The 15,026-nt window shown below is 46.6% G+C and overlaps 6 non-coding genes and 21 pseudogenes across 6 annotated transcripts; all 27 read left to right on the plus strand.

Annotated features, from left to right (window-relative positions):
• Positions 1-2: 2 nt before the first annotated feature.
• Positions 3-121, plus strand: LOC148246309 (5S ribosomal RNA; annotated as a pseudogene).
• A 567-nt stretch (positions 122-688) lies between these two features.
• Positions 689-807, plus strand: LOC148246310 (5S ribosomal RNA; annotated as a pseudogene).
• A 206-nt stretch (positions 808-1,013) lies between these two features.
• LOC148246311 (5S ribosomal RNA) lies at positions 1,014-1,132 on the plus strand (annotated as a pseudogene).
• A 560-nt stretch (positions 1,133-1,692) lies between these two features.
• Positions 1,693-1,811, plus strand: LOC148246312 (5S ribosomal RNA; annotated as a pseudogene).
• Positions 1,812-2,016: 205 nt separating this feature from the next.
• Positions 2,017-2,135, plus strand: LOC148246313 (5S ribosomal RNA; annotated as a pseudogene).
• Positions 2,136-2,668: 533 nt separating this feature from the next.
• On the plus strand, positions 2,669-2,787 carry LOC148246314 (5S ribosomal RNA; annotated as a pseudogene).
• Positions 2,788-2,994: 207 nt separating this feature from the next.
• LOC148246315 (5S ribosomal RNA) lies at positions 2,995-3,114 on the plus strand (annotated as a pseudogene).
• Positions 3,115-3,674: 560 nt separating this feature from the next.
• On the plus strand, positions 3,675-3,793 carry LOC148246316 (5S ribosomal RNA; annotated as a pseudogene).
• A 560-nt stretch (positions 3,794-4,353) lies between these two features.
• Positions 4,354-4,472, plus strand: LOC148246317 (5S ribosomal RNA; annotated as a pseudogene).
• A 558-nt stretch (positions 4,473-5,030) lies between these two features.
• Positions 5,031-5,148, plus strand: LOC148246318 (5S ribosomal RNA; annotated as a pseudogene).
• Positions 5,149-5,351: 203 nt separating this feature from the next.
• Positions 5,352-5,470, plus strand: LOC148246319 (5S ribosomal RNA; annotated as a pseudogene).
• A 209-nt stretch (positions 5,471-5,679) lies between these two features.
• LOC148246320 (5S ribosomal RNA) lies at positions 5,680-5,798 on the plus strand. Its single transcript, XR_015815100.1, has one exon. It is a non-coding gene; the product is annotated as a 5S ribosomal RNA (ribosomal RNA).
• A 1,208-nt stretch (positions 5,799-7,006) lies between these two features.
• Positions 7,007-7,125, plus strand: LOC148246321 (5S ribosomal RNA; annotated as a pseudogene).
• A 560-nt stretch (positions 7,126-7,685) lies between these two features.
• On the plus strand, positions 7,686-7,804 carry LOC148246322 (5S ribosomal RNA; annotated as a pseudogene).
• Positions 7,805-8,013: 209 nt separating this feature from the next.
• LOC148246323 (5S ribosomal RNA) lies at positions 8,014-8,132 on the plus strand (annotated as a pseudogene).
• A 562-nt stretch (positions 8,133-8,694) lies between these two features.
• LOC148246324 (5S ribosomal RNA) lies at positions 8,695-8,813 on the plus strand. The gene has a single exon (XR_015814658.1). It is a non-coding gene; the product is annotated as a 5S ribosomal RNA (ribosomal RNA).
• A 559-nt stretch (positions 8,814-9,372) lies between these two features.
• Positions 9,373-9,491, plus strand: LOC148246325 (5S ribosomal RNA; annotated as a pseudogene).
• Positions 9,492-9,696: 205 nt separating this feature from the next.
• On the plus strand, positions 9,697-9,815 carry LOC148246326 (5S ribosomal RNA; annotated as a pseudogene).
• A 560-nt stretch (positions 9,816-10,375) lies between these two features.
• LOC148246327 (5S ribosomal RNA) lies at positions 10,376-10,494 on the plus strand. Its single transcript, XR_015814893.1, has one exon. It is a non-coding gene; the product is annotated as a 5S ribosomal RNA (ribosomal RNA).
• Positions 10,495-11,052: 558 nt separating this feature from the next.
• Positions 11,053-11,171, plus strand: LOC148246328 (5S ribosomal RNA). The gene has a single exon (XR_015815792.1). It is a non-coding gene; the product is annotated as a 5S ribosomal RNA (ribosomal RNA).
• A 205-nt stretch (positions 11,172-11,376) lies between these two features.
• On the plus strand, positions 11,377-11,495 carry LOC148246329 (5S ribosomal RNA; annotated as a pseudogene).
• A 205-nt stretch (positions 11,496-11,700) lies between these two features.
• LOC148246330 (5S ribosomal RNA) lies at positions 11,701-11,819 on the plus strand. The gene has a single exon (XR_015815990.1). It is a non-coding gene; the product is annotated as a 5S ribosomal RNA (ribosomal RNA).
• Positions 11,820-12,702: 883 nt separating this feature from the next.
• On the plus strand, positions 12,703-12,821 carry LOC148246331 (5S ribosomal RNA; annotated as a pseudogene).
• Positions 12,822-13,030: 209 nt separating this feature from the next.
• LOC148246332 (5S ribosomal RNA) lies at positions 13,031-13,149 on the plus strand (annotated as a pseudogene).
• Positions 13,150-13,355: 206 nt separating this feature from the next.
• LOC148246333 (5S ribosomal RNA) lies at positions 13,356-13,474 on the plus strand. Its single transcript, XR_015814703.1, has one exon. It is a non-coding gene; the product is annotated as a 5S ribosomal RNA (ribosomal RNA).
• An 880-nt stretch (positions 13,475-14,354) lies between these two features.
• Positions 14,355-14,473, plus strand: LOC148246334 (5S ribosomal RNA; annotated as a pseudogene).
• A 205-nt stretch (positions 14,474-14,678) lies between these two features.
• Positions 14,679-14,797, plus strand: LOC148246335 (5S ribosomal RNA; annotated as a pseudogene).
• Positions 14,798-15,026: the final 229 nt, after the last annotated feature.

Consider the following 15,026-nt stretch of genomic DNA (forward strand, 5'->3'; position numbering starts at 1 on the left):
ACAGGTGCGATCATACCAGCTCTAAAGACCCGGATCCCATCAGAACTCCGCACTTAAGTGTGCTTGGGCGAGAGTAGTACTCGGATGGGTGACAACTTGGGAAGCCCTCGCGTTGCACCTATTTTTTTCAGATGGGTTGTTCGACATTACGCGCGAATAGAATTATAAACCGCTGGATCATTTGCAAAGGTGAGTCACTGTGCCGGGGCATATTACTTGATATTAGAACGAGAAAGAGAGATGCAGAGTGCACGCACAAGGAAACAAATGACGGGGGGGGGGGGGGGGGGATGGGAGGAGAAAGAGTGTATGTATTTGCAGTGCAGAATGAAACATGAGGGTTCATACCAGCACTAATGCAACGGATTCTATCAGAACTCCGCAGTTAAGGGTGCTTGGCCGAGAAAAGTACTCGGATGGGTGACCTCCTGCGAAGTCCTTATATTTCACCCATTTTCTTAGGAAGTCCTCGTGTTGCACCTATTTTTCTGCAGATGATTCTTTCAACGTTACGCGCGACTTAAATTATGGTCCTCAGGTTTATTCGCAAATGTGAGTCACGGCGCCGTGGCATTTTACTTGATATTAGAACGAGAACGGGAGGTGCAGTGCGCACGCACAAGGAAACAAATGACGGGAGGGGGAAGAAAAGGGAATGAGTTTATGTATTTGCAGCGCGAAATTAAACAGGTGCGATCATACAAGCACTAATGCACCGGATCCCATCAGAACTCCGCAGTTATGTGTGCTTGGGCGAGATTAGTACTCGGATGGATAACATCCTGGGAAGTCCTCGTGTCGCACCAATTTTTTTTTCAGACGGGTCGTTCAACGTTACGCATGTCTGGAACTAGGGTCCGCTGGTTTATACGCAAATCTGAGTCAAGAAGCAGGGGCATTTTAATCGATATTAGAACGAGAATGAGAGGTGAAGTGTGAACGCACAAGGAAACAAATGACGGGAGGGGGAAGAAAGGAGAAGTAGTGTATGTATTTGCAGCGTGAAATTAAACAGGTCCGATTATACCAGCACTAAAGCTCCGGATCCCATCAGAACTCCGTAGTTAAGTGTGCTTGGGCGAGAGTAGTACTCGGATGGGTGACCACTTGGGAAGCCCTCGTGTTGCACCAATTTTTTTTCGGATGGGTTATTCGACGTTACGCGCGAATGGAATTATAAACCGCTGGTTCATTTGCAAAGGTGAGTCACGGTGCCGGGGCATATTACTTGATATTAGAACAAGAAAGAGAGATGCAGAGTGCACGCACAAGGAAACAAATGACGGGAGGGGGGATGGAAGGAGAAAGAGTGTATGTATTTACAGTGCAGAATGAAACATGAGGGATCATACCAGCACTAATGCAACGGATTCTATCAGAACTCCGTTGGTAAGGGTGCTTGGGCGAGAGTAGTACTAGCATGGGTTACCTCCTGCGAAGTCCTTATATTTCACCCATTTTCTTGTGAAGTTCTCGTGTTGCACCCATTTTTTTGCAGATAATTCTTTCGACGTTACGCGCGACTTGAATTATGGTCCTCAGGTTTATTCGCAAATGTGAGTCACGGCGCCGTGGCATTTTACTTGATATTAGAACGAGAACGGGAGGTGCAGTGCGCACGCACAAGGAAACAAATGACGGGAGGGGGAAGAAAGGGGAATGAGTTTATGTATTTGTAGCGCAAAATTAAACGGGTGCGATCATACCAGCACAAATGCACCAGATCCCATCAGAACTCCGCAATTAAGTGTGCTTAGGCGAGATTTGTACTCGGATGGGTGACCTCCTGGGAAGTCCTTGTGTCGCACCAATTTTTTTTCAGACGGGTCATTCGACGTTAGGCGCGTCTGGAACTAGGGTCCGCTTGTTTATACGCAAATGTGAGTCTATATGCAGGGGCATTTTAATCGATATTAGAACGAGAATGAGAGGTGAAGTGTTAACGCACAAGGATACAAATGACTGGAGGGGGAATAAAGGAGAAGGAGTGTATGTATTTGCAGCGCGAAATTAAACAGGTGCGATCATACCAGCACTAAAGCCCCGGATCCCATCAGAACTCCGCAGTTAAGTGTGCTTGGGCGAGAGTAGTACTCGGATAGGTGACCACTTGGGAAGCCCTCGTGTTGTACCTATTTTTTTTTCGGATTGGTTGTTCGACGTTACGCGCGAATGGAATTATAAACCGCTGGTTCATTTGCAAAGGTGAGTCACAGTGCGGGGGCATATTACTTGATATTAGAACGAGAAAGAGAGATGCAGAGTGCACGCACAAGGAAACAAATGACGGGAGGGGGGATGGGAGGAGAAAGTGTGTATGTATTTGCAGTGCAGAATGAAACATGAGGGATCATACCAGCACTAATGCAACGGATTCTATCAGAACTCCGCAGTTAAGTGTCCTTTGGCGAAAGTAGTATAATGATGGGTTACCTCCTTGGAAGTTCTCGTGTTGCACCCATTTTCTTTTTTTCAGATGTGCCGTTCGACCTTACGCGCGACCTTAATTATGGTCCGCAGATTTATTCGCAAATGTGAGTCACGGCGCCGTGGCATTTTACTTGATAATTGAGCGAGAACGAGAGGTGCAGTGCGCACGCACAAGAAAACAAATGATGGGAGGTGGAATAAAGGAGAAGGAGTTTATGTATTTGCAGCGAAATTAAACAGGTTCGATCATACCAGCACTAATGCACCGGATCCCATCAGAACTCCGCAGTTATGTATGCTTGGGCGAGAGTAGTACTCGAATGGGTTACCTCTTGGGAAATCCTCGTGTCGCACTAATTTTTTTTTCAGACGGGTCGTTCGACGTTACGCGCGACTGGAACAAGGGTCCACTGGTTTATACGCAAATGTGAGTCAAGAAGCAGGAGCATTTTAATCGATATTAGAACGAGAAAGAGAGATGCAGAGTGCACGCACAAGGAAACAAATGATGGGAGGGGGGATGGAGGTAGAGAAAGTATATGTATTTGCAGCACAGAATGAAACATGAGCAATCATACCAGCACCAATGCAACGGATTCTATCAGAACTCCGCAAGTTAAAGGTGCTTGGGCGAGAGTAGTACCCGGATGGGTGACCTCCTGGGAAGTCCTCGTGTCGCCTTAATTTTTTTTTTCAGACGGGTCGTTCGACGTTATGTGCGACTGCAACTAGGGTCCCCTGGTTTATACGCAAATGTGAGTCAAGAAGTAGGGGCATTTTAATCGATATTAGAACGAGAAGGAGAGATGCAGAGTGCACGCGCAAGGAAACAAATGACGGGAGGGGGAGGGAAGGAGAAAGAGTGTATGTATTTTCAGCACGAAATGAAACAGGTGCGATCATACTAGTACTAATGCATCGAATTCTATCAGAACTCCGTAGGTAAGGTGCTTGGGCGAGAGTAGTACTAGCATGGGTTACCTCCTGCGAAGTCCTTATATTTCACCCATTTTATTGTGAAGTCCTCGTGTTGCACCCATTTTTTAACAGATGATTCTTTCGACGTTACGCGCAACTTGAATTATGGTCCTCAGGTTAATTCGCAAATGTGAGTCACGACACCGTAGTATTTTACTTGATATTAGAACGAGCACGGGAGGTGCAGTGCGCACGCACAAGGAAAGAAATGACGGGAGGGGGAAGAAAGGAGAAGGAGTTTATGTATTTGCAGCGCGGAATTAAACGGGTGCGATCATACCAGCACTAATGCACTGGATCCCATCAGAACTCTGCAGTTAAGTTTGCTTGGCCGAGAGTAGTACTCGGATGGGTGACCTCTTGGGAAGTCCTTGTGTCGCACCAATTTTTTTTTCAGACGGGTCGTTCGACGTTACGCGCGACTGGAACTATGGTTCGCTGGTTTATACGCAAATGTGAGTCAAGAAGCAGGGGCATTTTAATAGATATTAGAACGAGAAGGAGAGGTGCAGTGTGTACGCACAAGGAAACAATTGATGGGAGGGGGAGGGAAGGAGAAGGAGTGTATGTATTTTCAGCACGAAATGAAACAAGTGCGATCAGACCAGCACCAATGCTTCGGATTCTATCAGAACTCCGTAGGTAATGGTGCTTGGGCGAGAGTAGTACTAGCATGGGTTACCTCCTGGGAAGTCCTTATATTTCACCCATTTTCTTGTGAAGTCCTCGTGTTGCACCCATTTTTTTGCAGATGATTCTTTCGACATTACGCGCGACTTGAATTATGGTCCTCAAGTTTATTCGTAAATGTGAGTCACGGCGCCGTGGCATTTTACTTGATATTTGAATGAGAACGTAAGGTGCATTGCGCACGTACATGGAAACAAATGACGGGAGGGGGAAGAAAGGAGAAGGATTTTATGTATTTGCAGCGTGAAATTAAACAGGTGCGATCATACCAGCACTAATGCACCAGATTCCATTAAAACTCCGCAGTTAAGTGTGCTTGGGCGAGATTAGTACTCGAATGGGTGACCTCCTGGGAAGTCCTCGTGTCGCACTAATTCTTTTTTTCAAACGGGTCGTTCGACGTTACGCGCGACTGGAACTAGGGTCCACTGGTTTATACGCAAATATGAGTCAAGAAGCAGGGGCATTTTAATCGATATTAGAACGAGAAGGAGAGATTCAGAGTGCACGCACATGGAAACAAATGACGGGAGGGGGGATGGAGGGAGAAAAAGTGTATGCAGCGCAGAATGAAACATGAGCAATCATACTAGCTCCAATGCAACGGATTCTATCAGAACTCCGCAAGTTAAGGGTGCTTGGGCGAGAGTTGCATTAGGATGGGTGACCTCCTGCGAAGTCCTTATATTTCACCAATTTTCTTAGGAAGTCCTCGTGTTGCACCCATTTTTTTGCAGATAATTCTTTCGACGACACGCGCGAGTTGAATTATGGTCCTCAGGTTTATTCGCAAATGTGAGTCACGGCACCGTAGCATTTTACTTGATATTAGAACGAGCACGGGAGGTGCAGTGCGCACGCACATGGAAACAAATGACGGGAGGAGGAAGAAAAGAGAAGGAGTGTATGTATTTGAAGCGCAAAATTAAACAAGTGGCATCATACCAGCACTAATGCACTGGATCCCATCAGAACTCTGCAGTTAAGTGTGCTTGGGCGAGAGTAGTACTCAGATGGGTGACCTCTTGGGAAGTTCTCGTATCGCAACAATTTTTTTTCAGATGGGTCGTTCGACGTTACGCGCGACTGGAACTATGGTCCACTGGTTTATACGCAAATGTGAGTCAAGAATCAGGGGCATTTTAATCGATATTAGAACGAGAAGGAGAGGTGAAGTGTGAACGCACAAGGAAACAAATGATGGGAGGGGGGAGGGAAGAGGGAGTGTATGTATTTTCAGCACGAAATTAAGCAGGTGCGGTCACACCAGCACAAATGCACCGGATCCCATCAGAACTCCGCAGTTAAGTATGCTTTGGCGAGAGTAGTACAATGATGGGTTACCTCCTGGGAAGTTCACGTGTTGCACCCATTTTGTTTTTTTCAGATATGCCATTCGACGTTACGCGCGACTTTAATTATGGTCCGCAGATTTATTCGCAAATGTGAGTCACGGCGCCGTGGCATTTTACTTGATATTTGAACGAGAACGAGAGGTGCAGTGCGCAAGCACAAGGAAACAAATGACGGGAGGGGGAAGAAAGGAGAAGGAGTTTATGTATTTGCAGCGCGAAATTAAACAGGTGCGATCATACCAACACTAATGCACCGGATCACATCAGAACTCCGCAGTTAAGTGTGCTTGGGCGAGAGTAGTACTCGGATGGGTGACCTCCTGGGAAGTTCTCGTGTCGCACTAATTTTTTTTTCAGATGGGTCGTTCGACGTTACGCGCGACTGGAACTAGGGTCCACTGGTTTATACACAAATGTGAGTCAAGAAGCATGGGCATTTTAATCAATATTAGAACGAGAAGGAGAGATGCAGAGTGCACGCACAAGGAAACAAATGACGGGAGGGGGGATGGAGGGAGAAAAAGTGACGTATTTGCAGCGCAGAATGAAACATGAGCAATCATACCAGCACCAATGCAACGGATTCTATCAGAACTCCGCAAGTTAAGGGTGCTTGGGCGAGAGTAGCACTAGGATGGGTGACCTCCTGCGAAGTCCTTATATTTTACCCATTTTCTTAGGAAGTCCTCGTGTTCACCCATTTTTTTGCAGATGATTCTTTCGACGATACGCACGACTTGAATTATGGTCCTCATATTTATTCGCAAATGTGAGTCACGGCACCGTAGCATTTTACTTGATATTAGAACGAGCACGGTAGGTGCAGTGCGCACGCACAAGGAAACAAATGACGGGAGGAGGAAGAAAAGAGAAGGAGTGTATGTATTTGAAGCGCAAAATTAAACAAGTTGCATCATACCAGCACTAATGCACTGGATCCCATCAGAACTCTGCAGTTAAGGGTGCTTGGGGGAGAGTAATGCTCGAATGGGTGACCTCTTGGAAGTCCTCATATCGTAAAAAATTCTTTTCAGATGGGTCGTTCGACGTTACTTGCGACTAGGACTATGGTCCGCTGGTTTATACGCAAATGTGAGTCAAGAAAAAGGGGCATTTTAATCGATATTAGAACGAGAAGGAGTGGTGCAGTGTGAACGCACAAGGAAACAAATGATGGGAGGTGGGGAGGGAAGAAGGAGTGTATGTATTTTCAGCACGAAATTAAACAGGTGCGGTCACACCAGCATAAATGCACCGGATCCCATCAGAACTTTGCAGGTAAGTGTGCTTTGGCGAAAGTAGTACAATGATGGGTTACCTTTGGGAAGTTCTCGTGTTGCACCCATTTTCCTTTTTTCAGATATGCCGTTCGACATTACGTGCGACTTTAATTATGGTCCGCAGATTTATTCGCAAATGTGAGTCACGGCATCGTGGCATTTTACTTGATATTTGAACGAGAACGAGAGGTGCAGTGCACACGCACAAGGAAACAAATGACGGGAGGCGATAGAAAGGAGAAGGAGTTTATGTATTTGCAGGCGAAATTAAACAGGTGCGATCATACCAGCACTAATGCACTGGATCCCATCAGAACTCCGCAGTTAAGTGTGCTTCGGCGAGAGTAGTACTCGGATGGGTGACCTCTTGGAAAGTCCTCGTGTCGCACTAATTTTTTTTTCAGACGGGTCGTTCAACGTTACGCGCGACTGGAGCTAGGGTCCACTGGTTTATACGCAAATGTGAGTCAAGAAGCAGGAGCATTTTAATCGATATTAGAACGAGAAGGAGAGGTGCAGTGTGAACGCACAAGGAAACAATTGATGGGAGGGGGAGGGAAGGAGAAGGAGTGTATGTATTTTCAGCACGAAATGAAACAGGTGCGATCAGACCAGCACCAATGCTTCGGATTCTATCAGAACTCCGTAGGTAATGGTGCTTGGGCGAGAGTAGTACTAGCATGGGTTACCTCCTGCGAAGTCCTTATATTTCACCCATTTTCTTGTGAAGTCCTCGTGTCGCCCCAATTTTTTTTCAGACAGGTCGTTCGACGTTACGCACGTCTGAAACTAGGGTCCGCTGGTTTATACGCAAATGTGAGTCAAGAATCAGGGGCATTTTAATCGATATTAGAACGAGAATGAGAGGTGAAGTGTGAACGCACAAGGAAACAAATGACGGGAGGGGGAAGAAAGGAGAAGGAGTGTATGTATTTGTAGCGCGAAATTAAACAGGTGCCATTATACCAGCACTAAAGCTCCGAATCTCAATAAAACTCCGCAGTTAAGTGTGCTTGGGCGAGGGTAGTACTCGGATGGTTGACCACCTGGGAAGCCCTCGTGTTGCACCCATTTTCTTTTTTACAGATGTGCCGTTCGACGTTACGCGCGACTTTAATTATGGTCTGCAGATTTATTCGCAAATGTGAGTCACGGCGCCGTGGCATTTTACTTGATATTTGAACGAGAACGAGAGGTGCAGTGCGCACGCACAAGGAAACAAATGTCGGGAGGGGGAAGAAAGGAGAAGGAGTTTATGTATTTGCAGCACGAAATTAAACAGTTGCGATCATACCAGCACTAATGCACCGGATCCCATCAGAACTCCGCAATTAATTGTGCTTTGGCGAGAGTTGTACTCGGATGGGTGACCTCTTGGGAAGTCCTCGTGTCGCACTAATTTTTTTTTCAGACGGGTCGTTCGACGTTACGCGCGACTGGAACTAGGGTCCACTGGTTTATACACAAATGTGAGTCAAGAAGCAGGGGCATTTTAATCAATATTATAACGAGAATGAGAGATGCAGAGTGCACGCACAAGGAAACAAATGACAGGAGGGGGGATGGAGGGAGAAAAAGTGTATGTATTTGCAGCGCAGAATGAAACATGAGCCATCATACCAGCACCAATGCAACGGATTCTATCAGAACTCCGCAAGTTAAGGGTGCTTGGGTGAGAGTAGCACTAGGATGGGTGACCTACTGCGAAGTCCTTATATTTCACCCATTTTCTTAGGAAGTCCTCGTGTTGCACCCATTTTTTTGCAGATGATTCTTTCGACGATACGCACTACTTGAATTATGGTCCCCAGGTTTATTCACAAATGTGAGTCACGGCACCGTAGCATTTTACTTGATATTAGAACGAGCACGGGAGGTGCAGTGCGCACGCACAAGGAAACAAATGACGGGAGGCGGAAGAAAGGAGAAGGAGTTTATGTATTTGCAGCACTGAATTATACAGGTGCGATCATACCAGCACTAATGCACCGGATCCCATCAGAACTCCGCAGTTAAGTGTGCTTGGGCGAGAGTAGTACTAGGATGGGTGACCTCCTGGGAAGTCCTCGTGTCTCACCAATTTTTTTTCAGACGGGTCGTTCAACCTTACGCGCTACTGGAACTAGGGTCCATTGGTTTATATGCAAATGTGAGTCAAGAAGCAGAGGCATTTTAATCGATATTAGAACGAGAAGGAGAGGTGCAGTGTGAACGCACAAGGAAACAATTGATGGCAGGGGGAGGGAAGGAGAAGGAGAGTATGTATTTTCAGCACGAAATGAAACAGGTGCGATCATACCAGCACTAATGCAACGGATTCTATCAGAAGTCCGTAGGTAAGGGTGCTTGGGCGAGAGTAGTACTAGCATGGGTTACCTCATGCGAAGTCCTTATATTTCACCCATTTTTTTGTGAAGTCCTTGTGTTGCACCCATTTTTTTGCAGATGATTCTTTCGACGTTACGCGCGACTTGAATTAAGGTCCTCAGGTTTATTCGCAAATGTGAGTCACGGTGCTGTAGAATTTTACTTGATATTAGAACGAGAACGGGAGGTGCAGTGCGCACGCACAAGGAAACAAATGACGAGAGGGGGAAGAAAGGGGAAGGAGTGTATGCATTTGCAGCGGAAAACTAAACAGGTGCGATCATACCAGCACTAAAGCCCTGGATCCCATATGAACTCCGCATTTAAGTGTGCTTGGGCGAGATTAGTACTTGGATGGTTGATCTCCTGGGAAGTCCTCGTGTCGCACAAATTTTTTTTCAGACTGGTCGTTCGACGTTACGCGCATCTGGAACTAGGGTCCGCTGATTTATACGCAAATGTGAGTCAAGAAGCAGGGGCATTTTAATCGATATTAGAACGAGAATGAGAGGTGAAGTGTGAATGCACAAGGAAACAATTGACGGGAGGGGGAAGAAAGGAGAAGGAGTGTATGTATTTGCAGCGCAAAATTAAACCGGTGCGATCATACCGGCACTACAGCCCCGGATCCCATCAGAACTCCGCAGTTAAGTGTGCTTGGGCGAGAGTAGTACTCGGATCGGTGACCACCTGGGAAGCCCTCGTGTTGCACCTATTTTTTTTCGGATGGGATGTTCGATGTTACGCGCGAATGGAATTATAAACCGCTTGTTCATTTACAAAGGTGAGTCACGACGCCGGGGCATATTACTTGATATTAGAACGAGAAAGAGAGATGCAGAGAGCACGCACAAGGAAATAAATGACGGGAGGGGGGATGGGAGGAGAAAGAGTGTATGTATTTGCAGTGTAGAATGAAACATGAGGGATCATACCAGCACTAATGCAACGGATTCTATCAGAACTCCGCAGTTAAGGGTGCTTGGGCGAGAAAAGTACTCGGATGGGTGACCTCCTGCGAAGTCCTTATATTTCACCCATTTTCTTGGGAGGTCCTCGTGTTGCACCCATCTTTTTGCAGATGATTCTTTCGACGATACGCACGACTTGATTTATGGTCCGCAGGTTTATTCGCAAATGTGAGTCACGGCGCCGTGGCATTTTACTTGATATTAGAACGAGTACGGGAGGTGCAGTGCGCACGCACAAGGAAACAAATGACGGGAGGGGGAAGAAAGGAGAAGGAGTTTATGTATTTGCAGTGCGGAATTAAACGGGTGCGATCATACCAGCACTAATGCACCGGATCCCTTCAGAACTCCGCAGTTAAGTGTGTTTGGGCGAGAGTAGTACTCGGATGGGTGACCTCTTGGGAAGTCCTCGTGTCGCACCAATTTTTTTCAGACGGGTCGTTCGATGTTACGCGCGACTAGAACTAGGGTCCGCTGGTTTATACACATATGTGAGTCAAGAAGCAGGGGAATTTTAATCGATATTAGAACGAGAAGGAGAGGTGCAGTGTGAACGCACAAGGAAATAATTGATGGGAGGGGGAGGGAAGGAGAAAAAGTGTATGTATTTGCAGCGCAGAATGAAACAGTTGCGATCATACCAGCACTAATGCAACGGATTCTATCAAAACTCCGTAGGTAAGGGTGCTTGAGAGAAAGTAGTACTAGCATGGGTTACCTCCTGCGAAGTCCTTATATTTCACCCATTTTCTTGTGAAGTCCTCGTGTTGTACCCATTTTTTTGCAGATGATTCTTTCGACGTTACGCGCGACTTGAATTGTGGTCCTCAGGTTTATTCACAAATGTGAGTCACGGTGCCGTAGCATTTTACTTGATATTACAACGAGCACGGGAGGTGCAGTGCGCACGCACAATTAAACAAATGACGGGAGGGGGAAGAAAGGAGAAGGAGTTTATGTATTTGCAGCGTAAAATTAAACGGGTGCGATCATACCAGCACTAATGCACCGGATCCCATCAGAACTCCGCAGTTAAGTGTGCTTGGGCGAGAGTAGTACTCGGATGGGTTACCTCCTGGGAAGTCCTCGTGTCGCACCAATTTTTTTTCAGACGGGTCGTTCGACGTTACTCGCGACTGGAACTATGGTCCGCTGGTTTATACACAAATGTGAGTCAAGAAGCAGGGGCATTTTAATCGATATTAGAACGAGAATGAGAGGTGAAGTGTGAACGCACAAGGAAACAAATGACGGGAGGGGGAAAAAAGGAGTAGGAGTGTATGTATTTACAGCGCGAAACTAAACAAGTGCGATCATACCAGCACTAAAGCCCCGGATCCCATCAGAACTCCGCAGTTAAGTGTGCTTGGGCGAGATTAGTACTCGGATGGTTGACCTCCTAGGAAATCCTCGTGTCGCACCAATTTTTTTTCAGACGAGTCGTTCGACGTTACGCGCTTCTAGAACTAGGGTCCGTTGGTTTAGACGCAAATGTGAGTCAAGAAGCAGAGGCATTTTAATCGATATTAGAACGAGAATGAGAGGTGAAGTGTGAACGCACAAGGAAACAAATGATGGGAGGGGGAAGAAAGGAGTAGGAGTGTATGTATTTGCAGCGCGAAATTAAATAGGTGCGATCATACCAGCACTAAAGCTCCGGATCCCATCAGAACTCCGCAGTTAAGTGTGCTTGGGCGAGAGTTGTACTTGGATGGGTGTCCACCTGGGAAGCCCTCGTGTTGCACCTATTTTTTTTTCGGATGGGTTGTTCGACGTTACGCACGAATGGAATTATAAACAGCTGCTTCATTTGCAAAGGTGAGTCACGGTGCCTGGGCATATTACTTGATATTAAAACGAGAAAGAGAGATGCAGAGTGCACGCACAAGGAAACAAATGACGGGAGGGGGGATGGAAGGAGACAGAGTGTGTGTATTTGCAGTGCAGAATAATACATGAGGGATCATACCAGCACTAACGCAACGGATTCTATCAGAACTCCACAGTTAAGGGTGCTTGGGCGAGAAAAGTACTCGGATGGGTGACCTCCTGCGAAGTCCTTATATTTCACCCATTTTCTTGGGAGGTCCTCGTGTTGCACCAATCTTTTTGCAGATGATTCTTTCGACGTTACGCGCGACTTGATTTATGGTCTGCAGGTTTATTCGCAAATGTGAGTCACGGCGTCGTGGCATTTTACTTGATATTAGAACAAGAACGGGAGGTGCAGTGCGCACGCAAAAGGAAACAAATGACGGGAGGAGGAAGAAAAGAGATGGAGTGTATGTATTTGAAGCGCGAAATTAAACAAGTGGCATCATACCAGCACTAATGCACTCGATCCCATCAGAACTCTGCAGCTAAGTGTGCTTGGGGGAGAGTACTACTCGGATGCGTGACCTCTTGGGAAGTCCTCGTATCGCAACAATTTTTTTTCAGATATGTCGTTCGACGTTACGCGCTACTGGAACTATGGTCCGCTGGTTTATACGCAAATGTGAGTCAAGAATCAGGGGCATTTTAATCGATATTAGAACGAGAAGGAGAGGTGCAGTGTGAACGCACAAGGAAACAAATGATGGGAGGGGAGAGAAAAGAAGGAGTGTATGTATTTTCAGCACGAAATTAAACAGGTGCGGTCACACCAGCACAAATGCACCGGATCCCATCAGAACTCCGCAGTTAAGTGTGCTTTGGCGAAAGTAGTACAATGATGGGTTACCTCATGGGAAGTTCTCGTGTTGCACCCATTTTCTTTTTTTCAGATGTATCGTTCGACGTTACGCGCGACTTTAATTATGGTCCGCAGATTGATTCGCAAATGTGAGTCACGGCACCGTGGCATTTTACTTGATATTTGAACGAGAACGAGAGGTGCAGTGCGCACACACAAGGAAACAAATGACGGGAGGGGGAAGAAAGGAGAAGGAGTTTATGTATTTGCAGCGCGAAATTAAACAGGTGCGATCATACCATCACTAATGCACCGGATCCCATCAGAACTCCGCAGTTAAGTGTGCATTGGCGAGAGTAGTACTCGGATTGGAGACCTCTTGGGAAGTCCTCGTGTCGCACTAATTATTTTTTCAGACGGGTCGTTCGATGTTACGCACGACTGGAACTAGGGTCCACTGGTTTATACGCAAATGTGAGTCAAGAAGCAGGGGCATTTTAATTGATATTAGAACGAGAATGAGAGATGCAGAGTGCACGCACAAAGAAACAAATGACGGGAGGGGGAAGAAAAGAGAAGGAGTGTATGTATTTGCAGCGCGAAACTAAACTGGTGCGATCATACCAGCACTAAAGCCCCGGATCCCTTCAGAACTCCGCAGTTAAGTGTGCTTGGGCGAGAGTAGTACTCGGATGGTTGACCTCCTGGGAAGTCCTCGTGTCGCACCAATTTTTTTTCAGACGGGTCGTTCGACGTTACGTGCGACTAGAACTAGGGTCCGCTGGTTTATACGCAAATGTGAGTCAAAAAGCAGGGGCATTTTAATCGATATTAGAACGAGAAGGAGAGGTGCAGTGTGAACGCACAAGGAAACAATTGATGGGAGGGGGAGGGAAGGAGAAGGATTGTATGTATTTTCAGCACGAAATGAAACAGGTGCGATCATACCAGCACTAATGCAACGGATTCTATCAGAACTCCGTAGGTAAGGGTGCTTGAGCGAGAGTAGTACTAGCATGGGTTACCTCCTGCGAAGTCCTTATATTTCATCAATTTATTTGTGAAGTCCTCGTGTCGCACCAATTTTTTTTCAGACGGGTCGTTCGACGTTACGCGCGTCTGGAACTTGGGTCCGCTAGTTTATACGCAAATGTGAGTCAAGAAGCAGGGGCATTTCAATCGATATTAGAATGAGAATGAGAGGTGAAGTGTGAACGCACAAGGAAACAAATGACGGGAGGAGGAAGAAAGGAGAAGGAGTGTATGTATTTGCAGCGCGAAACTAAACAGGTGCGTATACCAGCACTAAAGCCCCAGGTCCCATCAGAAATCCGCAGTTAAGTGTGCTTGGCGAGATTAGTACTCGGATGGTTGACCTCCTGGGAAGTCCTCGTGTCGCACCAATTTTTTTTCAGACGGGTCGTTCGACGTCACGCGCGTCTGGAACTAGGGTTCGCTGGTTTTTACGCAAATGTGAGTCAAGAAGCAGGGGCATTTAAATCGATATTAGAACAAGAATGAAAGGTGAAGTGTGAACGCACAAGGAAACAAATGACGGGAGGGGGAAGAAAAGAGAAGGAGTGTATGTATTTGCAGTGCGAAATTAAACAGGTGCTATCATACCAGCACTAAAGCTCCGGATCCAATCAGAACTCCGCAGTTAAGTGTGCTTGGGCGAGAGTAGTACTCGGATGGGTGACCACCTGGTAAGCCCTCGTGTTGCACCTATTTTTTTTCGGATGGATTATTCGAATTTACGCGAGAATGGAATTATAAACCGCTGGTTCATTTGCAAAGGTGAGTCACGGTGCCGGGGCATATTACTTGATATTAGAACGAGAAAGAGAGATGCAGAGCGCACACACAAAGAAACATATGACGGGAGGGGGAAGAAAGGAGAAGGAGTTTATGTATTTGCAGCGCGGAATTAAACGGATGCGATCATACCACCACTAATGCACCGGATCCCATCATAACTCCGCAGTTAAGTGTGCTTAGGCGAGAGTAGTACTCGGATGGGTGACCTCCTGGGAAGTCCTCGTGTCGCACCGATTTTTTTTCAGACGGGTCGTTCGACGTTACGCGTGACTGGAACTGGGGTCCGCTGGTTTATACGCAAATGTGAGTCATGAAGTAGGGCCATTTTAATCGATATTAGAACGAGAAGGAGAGGTGCAGTGTGAACGCACAAGGAAACAATTGATGGGAGGGGGAGGGAAGGAGGAGGAGTATATGTATTTTGAGCACGAAATGAAACAGGTGCGATCATACCAGCACTAAT

The sequence above is a fragment of the Carica papaya genome, chromosome 8 (genome assembly GCF_054855325.1).
Source record: "Carica papaya isolate Zhongbai chromosome 8, ASM5485532v1, whole genome shotgun sequence".
NCBI classification, from domain to species: domain Eukaryota; kingdom Viridiplantae; phylum Streptophyta; class Magnoliopsida; order Brassicales; family Caricaceae; genus Carica; species Carica papaya.